Source organism: Aythya ferina (assembly GCF_964211825.1).
Source record: "Aythya ferina genome assembly, chromosome: 2".
Lineage (NCBI taxonomy): Eukaryota > Metazoa > Chordata > Aves > Anseriformes > Anatidae > Aythya > Aythya ferina.
In genome coordinates this window covers 70,800,420-70,817,023 of record NC_140297.1, presented here as the reverse complement: position 1 = coordinate 70,817,023, position 16,604 = coordinate 70,800,420, and the positions used below count along the sequence as shown (strand labels likewise).

Sequence of the window (16,604 nt, the reverse complement as noted above, 5' to 3'; positions counted from 1 at the left end):
GTGGTGCTCAGTGGTAAGTCATTCATTAGGTCAAAGAGAGGTAAGGGCTGTGGTGAGCTGGACGTGGGGCCCAGCCAGCAGGACAAGGTCTTGTGGAGAAGCTAAGGGGGGCAGGTGTTCAAAGCCCCATATATCCCACCAGTGGTGGCAGCGTCTCTGTCCTCTCCTCCCAAGGACTTGTCTTGAGCCTCCAGACAGCTAGCTGAGGACTTCTCTTACTGGGACATCCTTTACTAGCATTAATGTTGCCTGGCCTTCAGGAGGATGGGCAGAGAATTTGCATTTGGGTTTCAAAGTTTTTGGAGGAGTGTGTGTGCTTTGTGTGTTGTCCAAACCTCAGTGAGGCTGGTAGCTAACAGCCATTGAGTGGCGCTCTGAAGGCCTTGCCATCTCCTAAGGCGGCCGCGAGCTGTGGTCGTGCTGAATGGAGGTGCTGAGGAGAGAGGGGGAAGAAGTGTCCATGTCCTGCAGGAGATGAAAAGGGAAAACTGGAAAATGAGCAACTTATCACTCAAAAGTTATTGGAAAGAAAGGTGCTGCAGATGTAGTACTTAGTGCAAATGTCACTCTGCGTGCATGGAAATGCAGGCTGGCTCTGGTTTTTCAGAGGGCAAGTCGGGATGCTGTAGTGGCGTCACTGCAACAGTGAACTGAGAGAATTCGAAAGGCAGTCTGACTTCCCTGAAAGAGTTAAGGGAACATCAGGGATGGAGAAGTGTAAAAAGTGTTTAACCTCAAAATTAAGGCAACTTGAAAACAAATTAACTGCTGGGCCTGGAGTGATCTATGAATGTATAGGACCTTAAGCACAGAAAGTATTGGGGTGAATCTGGAAAGGGTCCACATGTAAGGAATGTAGTTCTTCTGGCTTCTGAGATAGCTTTTTGTGTAGACAGCATGGAAAACGATTACAAAAACAAGTATTGCAAGACACTTAGATGGCAAACTGGCAGTGCTAAAGCCTATGGCTTTTGGAATCGAGTGATTGTGGGAGAAGTGCAGCTTTGCTCTGCTTTGTTTTTCCAAGCAAACATTTTCTGACTCGTGAATGACCATGAGTGGAGTTTACCCCATGGGCTTAAAGTCAGCAAGCACCAAAAATGCATTGAAAATCTCTCTTGGGCTGAGGGGCTATGACAGCGACTGGACTTGGGGAAAAAAGATATTTTTGATGTTTGATGGCAATTCCACCAGTGGAGTCCAAGACTTCACTTCATCTTTTGAGAAGATGTTGAACTTGTCCACTTGTGCTGGTTAGGAATGGGGTTGACTGGGACTGACCTAACCAGTTTTTAGGGAGCTTACTTAGCTTCCTAATTTCCAGGTATACTGGGAGAGCCATGAGGAACAGGAGTGGGGAATGGTGGTAAATTCCTCTGCATGAAAGAAGCTGGGCTGCCGGGAGTATTTTCGATTGGAGATCACCAGGCAGCTTTATTATGAGCCCTGTTTTCACTTGCATACAGTTCTACCAAGCTTTAACCATTTGCACTGAAACACCACATTTCAGGTGTTTAGCTTCAGGCCACATTTGTTTGAAAGAAAAACAAGTAATAATAATAATAAAAAAATCCTTCAGTCATTTCTAAGAATGCAACTAAGGGAAAAATAACTTCAGCTTTTGAATTCTCTTTTGTGACCTCTCTTTTCTTATTAGAAAGAAGACAAAACAAACCAAGAATAGCTAAAAAGGGGGAGAAAGCCTGACCTTTTTTCTAGTCCTTAAAGCACTACTGCGGGAGCACTGAGATTTGGGAAGGGGGTGGGAGGTTGCAGTTACAGCTAATGGTTGAATAAGCTAGCAGAGGTGTCAGCAGTGACGCTTAGTCTGGTGTGTTCTGTGCCTAACATCTGTCGTAATGTGTGTGGGGAAAAAGGGCTGATGAAAGCCAAGCATCCTCTAGTCCCTCTGACCCCGGACTGGATTAAGTTGGTTCAGCTCTGTGAATACTCACGTTGGCAACCTAGCCCCTTATCAAGTTAGCAGCCTCGTGTGCCTGTCTATTTGTGTGCTCTTTCACTAGCGAAAAGTGTGGTGAATGCCCAAATATTTCTCTTGCGCTGTGACATAAGGGTATAGACCTTCTGTTTGAGGGGTTTGCTGGTGTAAGATGAAAATGCTTCTTGTGGATGTGTTGAGCTTTATAGGCACTTCTGTTCCATATGGAGTAAGGGTAGCTTGAAAGTTGTCTGGCGAGATTTGCACACCTTGCCAAACACAGCTGGTCTCTTAAATTAAAACAGAGGCCCAGGAGTTCATAAATACCTGGGCACGTGACATAAATAAGCCTGATGATGCACGGGCCCTGTAGCCCTCCCTTGCAGACCACAGCTTGCCCAGGGACCTCTCAGCCATGCCGATTAGAAGCTTCTGTTGACGTTAATGGGTCTCTCCCGTAGAAGGAGCCTGTTGGTATGAATTCATTTGCAAGGCCGAGGCCTTGATTTGTGGTGAGCCCTGCAGTGTGGTTTGCAGTGGCCTGCCTGCATCTTCCCAAGCTGCTGTGGGTGTGAGAGGGAAACAGAGGAAGGCTGCAGAAGCCTTCACCACCTTCACTTCCAGCCAGGAGCACAAAGGAGCTGCGAGCGCAGAGGATGAGATTCCACCGGTGCTGCACGCACAGGGCATAGGCGGCCGCTGTCTGTAAAAATATGCATATGAAAACGGAACTGGAAGTGACTGCAAAGCTGCATTTGCAGGTATCGTAGTTTTTAGAAACTAGGTCCGAGGGGTTTAGCAGCAGAGAGTATTGCAGGACACTCCCTGATCTGTTTCATTTGTTTTGCCGAAGCATTAAAAGGACCCCTGGTTTCCATTGCTAAGGCTAGCAATTAATAAATTAGTTAAAAATAATAAATCAGTTCAGGATTTTACTTTATGTTTTTGTTTTGATTATATACGGTATATGTGTATAGTGTGTGTTTTAATATACACCTTAAAAATAACTCCTTTATTGCTTGATTATGGAAGCAGACACAACGGAAAGAGTATTTTGTACATTCTTTGACAAAACACCTGATTGAAGACATTTATTCTCGTTAACCACCCAGGAGCAGAATTGATTAGCTCTGTCCATCTCTGTTTTGAGAAACTCATCAAAACGAAAGAAAAATCACTTTTTTGTTTGCTTTCCAAGAGAGAAAAAAAAAAAAAAAAAAAAAAAGAGTTTGAAGAGGGGTTAAATAGCGCTTTGTATTCCTTTTCTTGCAACCTCCTCCCTCCCCCCAAAAACCCTAACCACTCTTCCCCTCCGCCGTTGCCCACAGAATTACCATGCATCTAATTTTAGAGGTGGGTTTACATGTTTGTTCTAAAAAACGCCGTCGTCTCCCTCTCTGGTAATCCACCAGGTGGAAGCAAATGTGTAGAGTATTTGTATACGTATTTGTAAATCTGAGTTTGTGCAGGGCGGACTTCTGAGAGAGCAGCGTCCGCGGAAGGGCGAGGGAAGCCTCCCTGCTCGGTGCAATACCCTCGGTAAAGCAAAAACGTGCAGTTAACCACCGGCTCGGATCGTTGGTGGTTTTTGTTCATGTGGTAGGCCGGGTGACATTGTATTAGCCAATTCTTCTGATGGATGGTTAGAGATCAGTTGCCTGGTTGTTCTGAATTGCAGGAGGGAGCAGGCTGCCTGGGAGGGGATGGGGAGGATCAGATAGGAAGTGGTTTCTTAGAGATGGGTGCTTTTCTGGTGCTAACAGAAGTTCTGGTCTGTTAGCCACGAGTGTGCTTTTCTGACCTGCAAGGGTACGTTTGTAGCTTGCTGCTGTGCTTTTCCCTTCCTGCTGTCTTCCTGATAGCCACCTTGCATCTGGGTACATCTCTGCCCTTGCAAAAAATGGCAGCTTTGAAGTTTGGGGAGTATCCCTTTGCATTCAGGCCTCGCAAGCATTTTGCTTTGAAGACACCTTTATCTAGAAGTGCTAACGGGCTTGTTCAGTTGTTTTGGTGAAAGGGGGAGTCCACGCTCAAATGGGGAGCTTTAAGTAGCTGTGAATATCTTGAGAGCATCCATCTGGCCTGCAGTTGTTTGGAAAGGGACCGTGCTATCAAGGTTGACGTTGCCTGTAACATTTCATTTAACATAAACCCTTTGTCCGCATACTGCTGCAGGTTCTTGGTCTGCTTTAATACAATTTTTGTTGTTTCTCTGCTGACTTGTCGTACTATAATTAATGTCAAAGGGTGACAGATCGTGTTCTTAATAACTGAAGTTTCACTCGTAGGGCAAAGCCTGAACAGTAAGTCATGTTGAATAGGTATTGGTTTAAATCACTTGTACAGTTTGAGCTTTGCTTTACTCTGAACACGTAAGAGTAACAATCCAATTGCTTAAAATTTAAGTGCTCCTTTCCAGCTGTACCAGTGAAGATATTTGCATTTTCAGTCCAGGGTTGCAAAACCTAGCCCTGTGCTTGTAGTTAGTGCATGTTAGGACAAAAATAAAATGGAGGAAGAGCTGAAAGAAACCGTTTGCATCACTTGAGGCCCATGGGAGCTGAGGGTCAGGATCACTCTGAAAATTAATCAGTTCACTAGAGAATATGATAATTCAAGGAAACGATGGTATTGCAATAAGGTTTTATTTTTTATATATATATATATTTTTATTACTAGCAGAAACTTTAAAAATAAGATGAGAGCGAGAGAAAGCACGGGAGCAGAAGTGGCTTGAAGGGGAAATGACCAAGTCCCCTTTAGAAATGCAGAGCGTGATGGTTCAGGGGTACTGCTTTCTTCCCTAGAAACTCCTTTCTGTCTTGGGGAGGAGATCACAGCCCTGTGAAATCTGATTTCTTAATACTGTTTTGATTAAAGCAAAATAATTCTGGTCCCTCCACTTCTCTGGAGGATTGAGGACTTAAACAGGGTGTGCTGGGCCTGCAGAAAAGCGAGTGTAATCTCAAATCTGTAAGCGGTATGCAGCCTCTATTGTTATTTTTAACAAATTAAAACATCACAGAAATCTGCGCAGGCAAACTTTTGGTCCTGCTGTACCCCAGTGCAATAATTATAATGCAGAAACAGCTGATGGGTCACGTCTCCAGCCCTGCACAGCGTTATGACTTGCTACCTACATTCCATGTTTAGCTTTGAGCGATCAGATGGTGCAAGCAATGTGAGCTAGCAGCGCCTGAGGACATGCAGCCAGGCAACACGTCCTTTCTCCGTGCAGCTTTGGTTTCTTTTCTCCGCTTCTGTCCCACCCCATCCCCTTGAGGTGATGCACCGTACAATAAATGCCGCTCTCTGGAGGTGGTCAGCTGCTGGCGTGGGAGCATGTGTGCCATTCCCACCGCGCTGCATGTTAAGTCCAAGGGTCCAAGGTTTGTAAATATTGTTTCTAAAGTACCTGAGAACTCCAGGTGAGCCGTTTGCCCTACTTACCAGGTACTCTGTAGCTCTGGTTGAGACATGTGGTGGCACGTGGTGGCAGACTGTTTCAGCTTTGTTACTGATGTGGCTTAACAAAGCAAGAGTTGTACTTTTTTGGGAAGGGGATAACTTCATCTTTGTGCATGGGGAAGGGGTCATTTACAGAGGTTTACAAGCAAAAAAAGGTTGAAAATGCAGTTTTATTCAGCCCTGAAAAATTTGAGGGAGGCCAGAGGGAGATACTGTAGACTTCTGTTTGTTTTGTGCTTAGCACTGCACAAAAGGTACACCCAGTCCTTGATCTGGGAGAGATTGGACAGGCAAGTAGAAAATGGCTAACTGGCTGCCTGGGACTGCTCCTGCTCTCTTGCTGCCCTCTTCCAGGGATGCCTTGGAGAGATGCAGTGCAGACATTTTAATTGTTGTAGCTCATTTTATTGTGAGAGTCTTTTCACTGTGTTTAATTGGAGAGCTGAACTTCAGGTAGACTTTTAAGTGGAAGGAGTTTTCTTCAGTGGCAGAAGGACTGCAAACGAACTCCGAGCTGGAGCAAAGGGAGAGAGGAGGAGCAGGAGGAGGGACTGCAGATGGAGCTGGCAGTGAGTTCGTTCCCCGACATCTTTTCATCTTTCCCTGGTACTGCTGCACCGCAGGAATAGAGTTACAGACAACATTCTTGCTCAGGTCTCTCATCCCGCACTCAAATAGAGGGTGTAATTTGACGATGCTTCAGCTACCCTGTTTGAAGGCTGTTGATGAAACTGTATGTCTGTGCATATATAAAGAAAAACAACCCCCAAAAAACCACACATCCCAAAACAGTGTGACCAATTCCATGATCCCAGATCACTGTGCGGCTGTTCAAATGCCAGGACTGGCACAATGCTGGAGGGGGAAGGTGTAGCTGGAGCTGAGGGGTGAAGTGAGGACTGGCTTGTCTCTCCTTCTGAATGACAGCCGTGGCTTACATCAGGTTAAATCAGCCTGTACTCTGCAAGCTGAGGCAAAGCAGAATGGATTAAAAACGGTTTTCCACTTCTAACCTTGAGTTTCCTTGCAGCTGTAGCTCTAAATCAGCTTGTGTGGGGGACATGTATTCCTGCATCTCAGCAGAGAGACGTCTTCTTACAGGTCAGTTCTTGCAGTCGGTATTGGCTACAGTTTTTTTCTTATTGGCACATCTGTGTTCACGACTTCCACAAATAGATTTTGAACTGGATTTGCATCTCCTCCTCCATCCGTATCGGCGAGTTAGCAGTGAGGCCTGCAGGGTGGCTGCATGGGTGGCCGCCTCGCGCCCTGCTTGGGCTGATGCAGATCTTCTCAGTTGGCCAAGGTTATCTTGCTGCTGACCTTGTAGCCAGAACTCAGGCTCTCAGAGGCACAGTAATTGTGAAAATGAGGGGTTTTGAAAGAATCTGCAAAGGCTGATTGTCCTTACTTGCTTTTGTAAAAGCCACGGTTTATTTTCAGCACCACGCTGAACTAGGAAAGAAAGCGACTTTGTGTTAAATCCACAAATTCTGAGAAGGTCCCGTTTGAAGATTCTTACTTCTGAAATCCACTGTGGAGACTTCTTAAATTTAGCATGACAAGAGGCTGCTTTACCACAGCTCAGCCTAAAAGCCTGCTTCTGGTGTACTTTCTTGGTTGTTTGCTGACGGGGCATTGATAGCTTGCTGTACGTGATACATGGCATCTGATTTCTTCCTAGCTGTGGCCGTTCATACCAGAATGTCTTTGCCTTGGTTGTATTTGGTTCAGTGTACTGAACTAAATATGTTTGCATGCTTTTGGGATGAAGAGGGACTTCTGTTAGCTGTGTGTCAGAATGAGGCATGGGGATTAATGGGGGGAACGGCGAGAGAGGGAGGAGTTGTATGGGTTTTCTTTTTCTCTCGAGGCATCAGGCTCCTCCTGTAGCGAGGGAGAGCACAGTACATCGAACCTAAAGACCTTTAAAGTACATGCTGAAATGGATGCTGGGAAGATACAGTACAGTGCTTGGGCACAACTCCAAGGCTCCCAAGGCAAGTAATATTTAAACAAGCTGAACAGCCCCTTTAGGCAAGCAGCAGGAAATCCAGCACTGAGCTTTGTGTTGTTGCATGGTCAGCAGAAGATAAAAGCTCAGGCTATGCAGCTGGGGTTCCCTCCTATCACTGGATGGCAAACTGTTAAGAAAAGATAAAAGGACAGAAAAGAACAGGGGGTCGTCTTACTGAAAAGCATTCCTTCATATTGTAAGCTGTCGCAGTACTTTGAAATACACCGGGCCTGGTGTAAGTCAGAAGCATCGTCATTCTGGTGCTTGTTGGAGCTTTTACATCAGTTGGCAGGTGAAAGGCGACTTCGGCCCTCGGCTTCAGTGGAGATCAATGTTTAACATGGGCAGGATCATGACACACATAGGTGCCTCGCAGCAAGCAGGAGCCTCCCACGTACGGCCTTTCCAGGTTCCGCTTTCTGCAGCTTATCCTTGATTGGGCACTATTTTAACAATGAGGAAAACAAATTTAACTGAATGAGATTACTATTTCAAGTCTTCTAATCACTATTTACTGTGTTCCTCCCCCCCATCCCTCCCCCTTTTTTCCTGCATCACAGCACTGGTGTCTTGGGAAAGAAAATGCTTCAGAGCATTTGTTACCAATTTAGCAGCAAGTACGTGCTCAAATTTGGGATTTCTAAGATCTGTGTGTGCCATATGTAGGCAAAATGTAATCTTTGCTAGTTCCAGTAGAAGGGAACAAACACAAATTTGCTGTTCTTCAGATAGAGATTCTTTAATCTAGTGAGACTTACATTTGTGCAGCCTTTTTGTTTTGGTAAGACAGTTAACTGCCCTCCCTGGGGTGCCTAATTGCTTATCATGAACTAATCAGTCCCCAGGGTATATGAAGGAATGAAATGCTGCCGAGATAGAGCCTCTGACTTCCCCCAGAGGTGTGATAACCCTCCCAACTACCCCACCCTTTCAGGAGCTTGCTTATTTTAAAGAGCTTGCTATTTCAGAAATTATCCATGCTTTGGTGTTTTCAGGGAGTTTTAAAGGGCTATATGTGCTGAGGAACTTTTGAAGTTGCCAGCTTTTTTTTTTTTTCTTCTGTCAGATGTGTATTGAATAACATTTCAAGTTCGGTGTGAAATATGCTGAACATGTTGCTGCTGCTGCTTCTGTTTATGGAAGTGTCTACCTCCGTAGTCTCCATGTCATGCAAGACCCTAACAAATGAGGAAAGGCCTCCTTTCTGTCTTCAGCTGTCAGTAAGCTGGGCTGGTAAAATCTTCTAGCTTCAGAAACCCTGTTTGAAGTTCAGATGAACGAACAAGGGAAACAAATCTGGTGACTGTCTTCTAATTTTTGGTAGAATGGTACTTCCACATTACCATGTGTGAAATGAGTGGGTAGGCTGAGAAAAGTTTTTCACCTTACCGTGAAAAATTATTTATTTGGCTGGTGTTTTTTTTTTCTTTCTCCTTTTAGTTTCTTGTTTTAACTCATTCAAATATGCACTTCTCTGCTCAACAGGTGAGACTGCTCCTAATTTCTTGTTTTCTTCCCATGTACCTCTTTATACTGAACAGTTGAGCTTCAGAAGGCTTTATAAAGCAATACAGAGCAATAATGTCTGAACTGGAAGTGGAAAATAGCTCCTGCTATTTAGTATCTGACTGAAAGTGTGAATTCTGGCATTGAAGTTTTCTTCATCCTTTACTTTTGCTTGGAATTAACATCCATTTTCTGTGAAGTTTGGAGGATGAGATCTGTCAGTTAGGTAGCAATACTGTTTGTGCCTTTAAAGAGTTGTACCCCATTCAGAGAACCACCTCCAATGATTATCGTTTCTTTTTTTGGCTCTCTTAAAACACTTTTGTTCTTGTTTACCTCTTGTCATGGAATAGATCCTAAATGACCTCAGCAAGATTGGTGTAAACATGTATATATTGCCATAATATGGACTGGCTTATAACTGTAAAGCAAGGTGATTTCGTTTTTAGAATTAAAGGAAAATGGCTGTGTGGGTGTGTATGTATATGAACAAGAAAATGTTCATGTGAGAACATCACTCATGAAAATAAGTATGAATTTCAGTATCACAAGTTTGATTCTAATACTTTAGTGTTGCTTTGCTATGTGTGCACATGTGAAAGCAATTGGTCAGGGCTCCACTTAGCGAACTGTTGCTCTTCTGCTGTTGAATTGGGGTGGCCATGAGTGGATGCACAGGTCACTTGGTTGATATTTTTGTTTGCACGTGTTGTTGGTCATTTTTTTTCTATGGTTAACATCAGCAACTAGTAGAGAATCGGGTTGAACCTTTGCATAATTCATGCTACTTTGTTCCAGATTAATGTTTTGGTGTGCAATCTTACATGTCAATGGGAGTGAGCAGAAGGAAATAAGCTGCCCTTTTCATACATAAATTGTGGGAAGAATTGTCTGTGTCATCTGTTTGATGGTAATGTGTGAAGCGCTAGAAGTGAAATTGTTTTTTTGGAAGAGAAGAATGATTTTGGACCAGCAGCAGACGTTTTTGGCTGGAGGAATAGCAACTTGAAACTTCACTTAGTGAAGAAACCTGTTCACAATTTTGTCTGTTTTCCTTCTCTCTCTCTCTTTTTTTTTTTTTTTTTTTCCCCAGCTTTCCTGAAATAAACTTCCTACAATTCTTTGCAGTGTGCAGGTGTCCAGACTCCCCTTTACTCATACTCACTTGTGCAGCCCGTCAGCCAACTGAGGGCTGTGCCTAAAATTCTGCCTACGGGTCTACACTGCAGTGGTCTTGGCGGAGTTACAGTGGATACCTTGTGCACCTACAGGCTGCAGCATCCCTCTTAAGCTGAACAACTGAGTATTGCATTCCAGAAGTCTACACATGGGGAGCACTGCCCGTAATAAACAAAAGAAAGCTGCAGAGGTTGTAAACTGCTGCTTAATCCCTGTGGCTGTGGTGCCGAGGAGCATCAAAACTTTGCTGTGTGGATCTGACAGCTTATTGTGGAATAGAGGGTCAGTCTTGCTGGTATTTGCAGTTACTAACCTTAGCGGATTTTTTTTTTGTTTGTTTACTTTGATTTTTTGTTTTTCTCTGCGTGTGTACGAGGCTTGTGGCCTTTCCACCGGAATGCTCGTGTTCAGAAAACTTAAGACTGTTCCCACTGAAGAGCTTTGAAGATCAGCAGGCGTTTCCTCCAGGGGCTACAGCATTGTTGGAGGAGCCAGTTGCTGCAGAAATCTTCAGGCCTATCCGCCCGACTTTGGTCATTCCTTACCTCACCACCTCACGTGGATTATGCTGTTTGCAGACTGTCTAAGCTCCATGATGACCTCCATGGATTCCTCATGAGCTTTTACAAGGCCGGGCCTGTGTACTTTGTAAAATCCTTTTGAAATGCCTGCTAGGCTTTTAAAGTCCCAGAGCAAAAGCTATATTACAAGGAACGTAGAAGGTCAGCAGCTGGATGTGGTTGTGGATGAAGGGGGATTTATGTTTGTGAGTGTGTAGGCAATTCTTGGTTTTAGTATGCATCTTTTTCAGATTAGATAGAGAGATGTCTTTTCTGAGGAGGCTTCTTGTACTCATCTGATAAAGCTGAGGGACTTCTGAATTCCATAAAAAACTGTAGATCTGGATTTCTGTGCTCTTGTTTGGCATGTGTGCTGCACTCTATGAAAATTGACAGATGCTGTTTCATTTTGTCAGTGTGCAGGAAGCACCTCCCACAGGTTAGTTTCACTGTGTTTACTTCAAAATAGAATGAAAACTCGTACTGAAGAATACCACTGACAAGTAGTTCTGCTGTTTAAAATTTCCCTGCTGGCTCTCCTGTGAGGATCTCAGCTTTGCCTGCTTGCCAGCACCGTCTACTGCTGTAACTAATTTACCTAACTAAAACAAGAAGCAAACACTGTATTTCAGAATTTAGAGCTCCACAAACAACCCTGGAGGCTACCTGCCCAGCTGGTATAAGCCGGTGGGTGTGCGCACAGGGCTGCAGCAACTTGTTCATCAGCGATGGAGAGAGGTATTTTTCTTAAGGCTGGGTTCTTCCTTCACCTTCAGGAGGCAATAAGCCTCAGTTTGAGTGATTTCTGGTACTCCAGCATCTACGGCAAACATTGAATTAGAACACTCCAGGTAAAATTGAACACCTAGCTTGTATCTCTTGTCTCTGCTTGAAAATAGTGGGAGAACAGTATCCAATGGTCATCTAAACTTAGCATCACCTGGAGATGTAGATGGCATATATGTGTTTCTGGTCTTTAGCAGATTGTAGGAGGTGGTTGACTTAAAACCTGTTGTGTCTTGTGCAGTGCAGTGCAGGAGGGTGGCTTTGGCTTGTGAGTCCGTGCAGGGTCTGCCTGGTGTGGGGATACGAGGAGCGCTACAGGTTGTCTTGCTCATGAAAAAGCTGTGTAGTTGTGTTGGATATTGCACTGGAGGCTGACGTTAAAAAGAATGAGGTTTGTGCAAAAGACTTCTGACTCCCTTTGCTCCAGCACATCTCTCTTTCCTCCTTGTGACATGTGGTTTTCCCTCCTAAAATGTCAAACTAAAACCTTCTAATTAAAAATCTCTTTCAGTGTGTGTGTGTGTGTTTGAACATTTTAAATTGTCTTGGTTATAGATTTTTTTGTTTGTTTGTTTGGAAAGTGTGATAGAGGGAATAGTTCCTGTGCTGACCAGATACAGAAGACAGGAAGATAATGATGTTAACAAGGTGAGGGAGAAAAGGAGGTGTTTGTTTAGAAAAAGCCTAGTCACTAAAGCCTGTGGAGCAGAGAAACCCTGCTGATAACACAGATGAAATTGTCTGCCTTGCCTAACTTTAGAGGAGTGGAGCTTTGTAATAAATGGCTGCCATGTGGCAGCTGTCTCCCAGCTTCGTGAGCCTGGCAGTAGTTAATCCTGTCAGCAAGTCATGCTCCCTGGAAAAGAGCAGCAAGAAGAGCTGCAAACTCTTGAATCATTCTCTCTGCAAAACATTTGCATGTTGATTCCCTTTCTGCTTAAAACGAGTTTGGTAATTTGGTAGAGGCTCTCATCTTTAAGTAGCATTAGAGTGCAGCTGTGTTGGCTTTTAAATAAAAAGTTAGAAACGTGCCGAGATGTAGAGATTCTGTTCCCTCTTAAATAAATAAAAAAAAAAAAAAAGAAAGAAAAAAAAAGCCATTTTAGTTTTGGAGGGTGTATGTTACAGGGTACAAACCACACTGTACAAAGAAAAGACTCCATGTTGATATCTGTGTGTTAATTCAGGTTTAACATCTGAGGTCATGATTATCCTTAAAAACTTGAGCCTTTAAGATACAAAACCATTCACCTTGGTTTGTTTTTTATATTTTGTCGAGCATCTAATGTTTCTGACCTTTCTCCACAACCCGGAAAACTAGAACTTTTGCTTAAAAAAAAAAAGTTTGAGATTCTTGTGCAGTAATGTAATACCATCAGATTTTTACAGGGCTCATGATAAAATCGTGATGGTTGACAACACCACCACCAGGAAATGAGTTTTAATCCCTGTAATTTCCGTCTTTCTTTTCACGTCGCGCATCATTTTACTGTGTTACCCTGTGAGGTGTAGAGTGCTTTGACACTCTACCTGGTAAGGTGCTGCATGCGGAGTGTGCTGGCATCTCCCTCACAACCAGCACTGTCAGGCTGCAAAGGATGCAGTAAGTGAGCTGATGCTGTCCCCTCTGGGCTTGCCTACACAAGGAACGTTGCTGCGTGTGGATGCACTTACAGTGGCAAAACTCCATGCAGGACATAGTGCAAAAGGAAAATGTCTTTTCCTGGTTTAGCATGCCCTGTTTTCAGAACACTTTTTGTAAACTCGCCTCAGTGAAGCCTTCTTTAAATCCGTCCCTGGAGGAAGAGGATCGTAACCAGGGTGCTATGCAAGAAACAGGGCACTGGCACAGGAGATTTTCTGTGCCTTCCTCTGCGTGATTCATCCTGCCTCTCTAATCCTTTCCAAACCTGTCCTGCTGCACACACACGGCTCCAGCTACGTGCAAAGAACAGGCGTGAAGGAGCGAAACATTTGCTCGTTTCTCCTAGCACTTTCCTCCAGAGCTTTGCCTGGGACCTTCGCCCAGAGCCGCGGGTCCGAGGCTGCCCTTGGCCAAGCTGTTGGCCATCAGGGCCGCAGGGGCGAGGGCTGGGGCCGGGCCCCCCCTCCTGCCCCAACAGCTGCAGGCACCGATTGCCAGAGAGCGGCACAGCGGCGGCGTTTTGTGGCTTTTCTTCCTCTCACTGTTACTGTTCCTTCTTCTTTCTGTGATGCTGCGAGGAGGAACAACCAGACTGCTTGTCTCCCTGCCGGGTGTGTGCCTGGGCATCTGCACAGCCAGTTGGTAAGGCACAGAAGCCCCTGTTTTTTTAAGCGACACCAGGGGCTATTGATTGCAGGCTCGGGCTGTGCTGCTGCTGCACAGATGCTTGCTTTTGGCCCACCTTAAAAGGACAAGACATCCCGTGGTTTAGACTGGCCATATATTGTCGGGGATGCCAGCATCTCCGTCACAGCTACCCGGCAGAGTTGAGTGTCCCGTTTTGCCCGCGCCCCGTCCTTGCATCCTTTTCTTCATCGGAGTCGAGGGGTGCTGCAGTTTGCCTTGGCTGGAGGGGAGGTGGCTTTTCTTTCGTACTCTGAAATGTTTTCCATCTGGCTTTCCCAAGTGCAGTCCATCTAGCTCACCCCTCAGACTCTTGGGCAAGCATCCCGTTCTCTCAGCACAGTGCTTGCTTAGCTGTCTAGGTTATGGCACATCAATGTGTAGCTTTTTTTGTTTGTTTCTTTCTTTCCCCCAGGGTTTTAAGTTTACTGGGTTTGGCTGTGTTGAGATTCTTCTTCTCAGCACAAGGCAAAAATGTAAAAAGAAAAAGAAAAACCCACAGGGCTTTCTACTTGCTTCGCTTCAGATTGTTTCCTCATTTTACATCCCTTGCCCCTCTCTCAGGCAGCAGCAGCAGCAGCGAGTGAGGTTTTGCTTCCCCAAGGGCTGCTGGAGGGGCTCAGCTCCCATCTCAGCAGGGGGACATGCAAGGCCGAGGGGTGCCTGCTGGTCACCATTTCGGGCTCCTGCACCGCTAAATTTTCCTGAGTTTTCCTCAGCTCCTTTTGGGTAGCATCTGTTGCAGCGGATGGTGCGGCACTGCGTGCCCGGCCTGCTTTCTCCTTCACGCCAGCCCGGCATCGCTCACGCCTTCGGGGCTGGGTCCTCCAGGCCCTGGCGCTGCCAGGGGATCGCGGTCCCGGGCTCCCACGCTCTCCTGCACCACGTCCCACGGTGTCTCCTCGCCCAGCGGGACGTGAGCCAGTCCCGGCCCAAGGGAGGGCCGTGGTGGCTGGGCTGGGGAAGGCCCATCGGTCCGGGGAGAGACCCTGCGCCGTGTCTCAAGGCACGCCGCCGTCTTGCGGCTTGCCCGCCCGGGGGGATGCGAAGGGACTTTCTTGGGTCGCCACTTCATCTAAGGCAAATAAACTGGAGTCGAAGCCAAGAAACACATCAACTTCCTGGAACTCTGCGAGCCGTCCACACAGCTGTCCTAGCTTGCCGAACACATGCAAAGCAGAGCTTATAAGGACAGACAGTATTGCTTTTGTGTCCCTCCTCGGCACGCGGGGAGGGAGCAGGGGAGGGGACGCTCTGGGTAGTGCCGAAGGCCCGCCTTGCCCGGCGTGCTCCCTTGGCCGCATTTTGGGGAGCTGAATCCCTCCCCAGAGGCCTCTTTGCACCCTGATGGTGCACAGGGAGCTGGCAAGGATGGGGATGGAGGGGCGTTTGTACACGGGAAGGAGTGGAGGGACGTCTGTTTACAGCTGCTTGCATTACTTCGCTGTTTTCCCGACTTCATTTTTTTGCATGTGTCTGAAACCGGCTCTCGTGGCCCCAAGTTTGTTAAGCTGTCTTCAAATCTCAGTGTCCTTTTTGCCTGAACAAGTTCTCAAAGCTGACTGCAGTTTGGTGACAAAGGCTTCCTGGAGGGCCAGGTGCTAGCCCGCAAGCTGATACAAACGGTGAGGATGAGGAACAGCTTTTAGACACATCTTTGATATGGGGGAGGAGGGATAAGGCGTTAGGCAATCTCAAAATTTTTCAGCAGCTGGTCAGACAAAACAAGGGGGGGTTGCAGCTCCTGCAGGGCTGTGCGTGTTGTGTGGCATGGCCATCCTGGGCATGGTGATGCTGGAGAGGTGCTCGTGCAGGCTCAGACTGAACCCCTGGAGTTGCAGAGCATGCTGGCAGAGGACTAGGCTTTCCCATCAGGGGCCTGGGGGCTGTCAGATTTTGCTTTCACTCTCGAGCAGCATGTGCCTCGCTTCTCTTTTCTAGCCTAGCAAGACCACAGGCTGTTGTGTGAGCTGCGATTCCCACAGCACACAGCCATTGTGAAAGAAACAAATGGGGGGATGCTGTGTAAGTTAGAAAGCTGAGTGCGGGGCCAAGGAGACAGGTATGAATGCGTCTTATATTAATGCTGTCTAGTGTCTCCTTGTATTGCTGTAAACCAGTTGGAAAATACAGAAGCATTGCATCCAGGAAGCCTCTCTTTGCCAGTACAGCATCTGCCTGTTAGATTAGTGTAGCTTCCTTGTTTTCAGTGTGACTTTATCAGCACAGTACCAGGGTATCATGATGATTCAGAGCTGCAGTTCACTTAAGGCAGTAACAGAGTTCAAATTCCAGTGTGTTTTATGAGAGATGCTTTCGGTCAGCTAAGTCAAAGTCCTGAGGACCACTAACGTTCAATAAGTCATCCAGACATGGATTTCAAAACCTGCATATAAACTAAATACGCTTGCATATCTCATCGTGCTTGCAAAGGAATAAAACCAGAGGATTAAACATACTTGAATATTCAAAATTTAGGCTGGCAGTTAGGTGTTGTAACAACAGCGTGCAAAGTAATCTGTATACACAGGGGTCTTCTTGCTCCTTTGGTGCTTCCTCCCCTGCCCTGCCCTGCAAACAGGTGGTGCTCCCCAGCTCTGCTTTAAAGCATGTCCGTGAGCATGTGCTTCACTTGTTTATTCAGTGTCTGTGCATATCTGTCTGTGTCTGTGTTAAATAAGAAGAGGCATATGGCCATGGTGGGTTGTAGGGTTATTTTTCAGGGCAAGGTATGCTAACACAGGTAAAACAACTGTATCGGTAGTAGCTCCAAGAGGTTAAATAGGAAGATGAGCAATCTGTCTTTTAGTGCTCCGAGAG

The 16,604-nt window shown here is 45.9% G+C and overlaps 1 protein-coding gene across 5 annotated transcripts in view; it reads left to right on the top strand.

Annotated features, from left to right (window-relative positions):
• Positions 1 to 16,604, top strand: part of RREB1 (ras responsive element binding protein 1) — a 124,804-nt gene that overhangs the window by 34,769 nt on the left and 73,431 nt on the right. The gene's annotated exons all lie outside the window — the stretch shown is intronic.